This window comes from Setaria viridis, chromosome 8, assembly GCF_005286985.2.
Source record: "Setaria viridis chromosome 8, Setaria_viridis_v4.0, whole genome shotgun sequence".
NCBI classification, from domain to species: Eukaryota; Viridiplantae; Streptophyta; class Magnoliopsida; order Poales; family Poaceae; genus Setaria; species Setaria viridis.
Genome location: NC_048270.2, coordinates 11685674 through 11690969, shown reverse-complemented (window position 1 = coordinate 11690969; position 5296 = coordinate 11685674). Strand labels below are relative to the sequence as shown.

General features: G+C 46.8%; 1 pseudogene; it reads right to left on the bottom strand.

Annotated features, from left to right (window-relative positions):
• Nucleotides 1-2511: 2511 nt before the first annotated feature.
• On the bottom strand, nt 2512-4208 carry LOC117833850 (probable O-methyltransferase 2; annotated as a pseudogene).
• Nucleotides 4209-5296: the final 1088 nt, after the last annotated feature.

The following is a 5296-nucleotide window of genomic DNA, read 5'->3' as shown; positions in this document are numbered from 1 at the left end:
AACGGATAACCGGATGTGTTATGTTGTGTGCGTTGTGTTGTGGTGTTTATGTAAACCATATGTTGTGTGTTGTGTCTCTTATCTTGTGATGTGCAGGTGTAGGATGCGACGGCATGAGGTGAAGGTCAAGCGAAAGGTTCATGCCGATGTACTAGGGCTATGAAGGGTGGACATGAGTAGGCTTGGATTGAGGGACCCGAGGAGTCCGGGCGAAGTCATGGGCGATCCACATGGTGCACGGAAGAGCAAAAGTACACGAACGGTGATGGAGACGGCATCGGTCGAGTCAAGCAGGACGGAGGCAAGTCGAGTAGGCGGCTCGGGAGCCGAGAGTGAAAGACTTGAGGCGTCAAAGGCTTGACGGAGGCTGGACATGCATTGACATCGGTGAGTCACGGCTTGCGGGGCATGCTAGAGGGTTTGACTGGTTTGGCCTTAAAATCGGGGATGAGTCACGCCTGCGGCGTGTGCATGAGGGTTTGACCGGTTTGGCCTCAAAGTTTGTAAGTTCAAACTGTTTGGAACTTAGCTAACAAAACTGAATCAAGGAGCTTTTGAAAACTGAATGGCACTTCAAATCGAGAGACTGGTTGATCTATCGGCTAGGCTAGGATGCAAATCAATTAGTTTATGTTCGATGTTTCATCTACAAGTTTGGTTAAAGGAGTCAGCTTAGTTTGGATTGGAAAATCGGAAAAATATGAGATTGAATCGGGTGGAATTGGAAGGAAATGGAAAGGAGCAGAGGAGTGTAGCGTTGCCACACAGCTGCTTGCCGCTGGTGAGCCGAGGTGGTTTCACCCGTGCCACGCGCCAGTGAGCCATGAGGACAGCTTCGTGCATGCAAGCAGGGGTGGCGTGAGCTTGGATGGTAAGTTTTCGAATAAATACCGAGCCCGGTGGCTGGATTTATCCATCCACTGCCACCGCTCCATTTTTACCGCCTTCCTCGGTCATTGGTGAAGAACGCCACCGTCGACCACCGCTCTCCGATTCCCTCCGCCCAAACCTTCACCTTAAAATCCTCTACAAGCCCCACTATAGCTCTTGCCCAGCCTCATCCACTACAGAGCCTCCAAGCCACCGTCTTCTCTGACTCTGTCCGCCGCCTCCGTTTTCGTAAGGCCGCTGTCAGTGAGCAACACATTGTGGTAGTTGTGCACGTCGTCTGAGAGTCCAGTTGTGTCACGCGTGTGCCGTAGATGCTCTACGAGCTGCTTGTTGGTCTGGATCACGGCGGAGCTCCAACGCCGCCGCGTCGCCGCCTCCGGCATGGCCGCCGAGTCTACTGAATACACACCACTGTCAGAATGATATGCTTGGGAATACCTTTCATTAATTAGGTCTATGAGTTAGATTGGTTAAAAATCAATGAATGCAGTGTCTGAAGGAGGTCGACATTTGATGGAGGACAAAAATGTATTCTCAAAAAGAATACTGAGTCATGTACACGGAAATGGTCATTGTTTCTATACAATCAAACTCTTGCACGGAACACTAGATTATTTTATCTTATGATGTTTCCAATTTATCCAATTGAAATTATTGGTGACGTTATTCTAGTTGGAAGGAAAAATATACATAATAATACATTTGGTACAACCACGATGATGCATGTCAAAATAAAATTTTGTAGACTGCAAAATAATCGTTAATTTGTGTCAGTGACGGTGTTATACATTTCTTTATCCAATTTGGAATGTAAAAATTGGTATTCGCTCAACAGATGTTACTGCCTCCCCCAGCCAATAAAAGTTGACGTTTCAGACAGGGAAAAAGGCTAATTGTTTGCTGCTGATTCTGCTTGTCTGAAAAATACAACTTTGCTGACCGTAGGTAGTATTACAAAGGGCACGTACCCGTGTTATCTGCAGCACATCAAAAGTCAACGTGATTTGAAATTTTGTCATGCCTGAACAGTTTAATCTCCGAGTTCATTTTGTCTGAATTGGGTAGTTGAGTGTATATATGGAAAGGAAAAAAAAATCACAAATTCCAGATTGGATTGACAACAGAGAATGTATTACTCTCTATGTACAGATCCAATGACATTAAAATTGTTGAGGACTAAAATTGGTAGTTCTACCGGTCAGAGCGGTTTGGGTAAAGTGCTCAAAATGTAAATTCGAGGTGATCAAATGTAAATTCGAGGTGATCAAGATGCATATATATAATGTTCAATTTGGAGTTCGGATAAGCGAGTTAGGACTTCGGGAACAACTAGTCAAACCGGATTTATAGGGCAGCTAGATTGGTTTTGCGTGTGTAAATTGAGTTAGGAGTTGCATTTTGACATGGGATTTGTAAGGGTTTCAACTCGGGAGCAAGACTTTCCGGATTGGTATGCGCGCTAGAGTGATTGAGTAATTGTCGTGGCACATTTTCACAGAAATACTGTTGAAGGGAAGACTTGTTCAATAGTTATCCATCCATTTATATAGAATTTAGTAGCGTGGTGGGCTTCCTGTTTTTACCAGCACCATAAATATAGTGGTACACTATGCAGTGATATATCATAATAAATTACACATTGTATGATAACTTGTGGTTGTACATAACTTACACATAAACAAACAACCATATAAAACATATATGGTCGAAGTCAAATCAACATAGCACACTGGAAACCACGAAGAGTACTCTAGTACATTTCAAGCAGAAACTACATGGATCTCAATGCAAGAAAGCTGAACAGCTCATCTGCTTTCAGATCGCTGAAACTTTATCTAGGAAATGAGGTTCTCCATTTATTTTTTTCCTCACAGCACATGGTCATGTCCATAGTGAACCACACATTGAACATATTTTGAAGGGTGTGCAGTCTTACGGGTAAACTTCGATGATGCCACGAGCTCCTATTTTCTTGACAATCTTATAGTCGGAGAAACCTGCTTTAATAAAGATGTCGCGCCAGTCATTTTCATCCCGCTGCCTGCCTCTGGTATTCACCATCATGAGCATGTCCATAAGGAGTTGGGCTTCGTACATTATTGGCCCCATAGAAGGGCCAAGGACTATTTCTATGATAATCACCTTCCCCCCCTCTTCTCTGGAAGGAATTGCCTTCCTGCACTGCTCCAGGATCTTAACACAATCCTCATCGTTCCAGAAGTGCAGTACAAGCTGCAGAAGATAATTAATGTCATCTCAGTTAAATAATTCATAATCTAATATGTTATTATGTAGGCAAAAGATGAGTCTATATCTGACAAACAAATTTCTATTTCCGAATTTTGATTTTATTTGTATAGAACTATAGAAGCATGAAAGAAATAGCCCCTATTTTTGCTGTCCATCATTTTATACCTTGAGCATCACAGCTTGAGCAGGTGGGATGGAGTGGAACATGTCGCCCGCTACATAGTTTACTGAATCATGAGCTGGTGCAGTCTCAATAACCTTTGGAAGGTCCAGCACTGTGCACTTGATGTCAGGGAATGCCTTGACGATTGCCCTCACAGTCGTGCCATCACCACCACAGCAATCAGTCAGTGATTGAACACCCTTGAAGAGATCGTTGCACTCTCGAATAATGGTTCCAATTGCCAAATTGTCATGTGCAGCCACACCTTCATTGACAATTCTGTCAAGCTCTTCGTCAAGGAGCTTTGTAGTCTCGTGGACGAGTGGCACAACATGTAATTCTTCGAATGGCGATGGTAGTGATCGAGGCAGGCAAATCCTTCTTGAACCAGTCAGCGAGAGACAATCCAGCCTCAACATAATGCCGTGAGACCGTGCCGAGCACAAAGTATTTCTGGTAGGTGTGGTCTTCTGCTTCCACACCTTCTACCAGGAGCCAGGAGAGTGGGTTGATCGGCGGTAGGTCTCCACCTCTGCATCTCTTTCAGATGCAAAGATGCCTGATGTGACAAGCAGCCGCATCAACCGGCGGAGGAATGGAAGCTTAGTCTGAGGAAGGGATAGTGCGGTTACCAGGTTTGGCAGCGTGGTAGCCCCTCCAAGGTTATGGATAGCAGTTGGGATGTGAAGCTCGACGGCGCACTTGAGCGCCATGGATGTGAGGTAGTAGAGGCTGTGGCGCCATAGGTCGGCTTGCGCCTGCAGGAGCTCAGCATCAGTGGGAGCTATGATAGTCTGAGAACCAGCAGCCATTCTCTCTCTCTCTCTCTCACCCACACGCAGGCTGTATCGTTCTAGTTGTAGTCTATGTGTTCCGAGATGTGTTTGCTTCGCTATAAGTTCCTTGCTAGGTTTAAATAGAGTGCATCGGCCTGGCTTAGCGATCGAGCTACACTTGATTATATTTGATCAGGTGATTGAGTGCGTATCTCAGTAATCAGTAATTTAGGTGCACGCATATGGGGCATGTGTGGATGGCAAGTTGTGGAGGGCAAGTTGTGTGGTCGCCTACATTAAAACAATTTTGGGAAAGGGAAACAGTATCTGTATTTGCGGTGTAGACTCGCACTTGTACTGACTTGCATGTTTAGGACTTAAAAAATGAAAATGTTATAGATTTATGGACGGAGGTAGTACTTGCTGCACCTCCGCACATGTCCCAGGCTCCCAGCTATGCATATACGAAAAAATAATATACTGAAAGGGAAATGTCAGAGATACAATAATAGTTAAAAAAACAATCATGAGAGGAAAACACAGAAATAAAGCATTTACGGAGCTGTAAACAACAGCAATCTACAAAAGTAGTAGCATAAGGATGCAACTAGTTGTACACTAAAGCGGCCACTGCATCCACAACCCCACATCGCTCCTTCTCAGAGGCGGCATTGGCGGACCGCGCAACCCAAGGGCCGCCACCCTTTCCTCCCTCAACCCTGCCGTGCCGCCGCCGGAACCCTGTGTGGCAGCTAGGATGGCCGCAACAGGGCCCAATAAGATGGGCCTGCCCGAGTCTGCTGTGAGCTCGCCCGGATCTGCTGCGGGCGCACGCGATGCAGCGATGAGTTGCGACCGGATCCAGCGAGCACGGGGCCGAGTCTGCTCGGGCAGTGGGCTACGGGGGTAGCAGCTGGCGGTTGCACGAGGGCAGTGTTGGCCCTTGCTCTCAGCGGAGGGTGCTATAGCGGCGAGGAGGTGCAGCGGTCCACACACGAGCTAGGTGCAACAGCGCGGAGGCTGCACGCAAGGAGGCACAACGGAGGCTGCGCGTGTGGAGGCACCACGGCATGGAGTTAACACGGTAGTTGAGGTGCGGGTGTGGAGTGGAGGTGGTCCGGCTGTGGCGGGAGTTGAGTTGGGGCACGAAGGATTCGTGCTATCATTCACCCCCCTCTGATAGCTAGATTAGAGGGCTTTGGTCCTACACAACTCA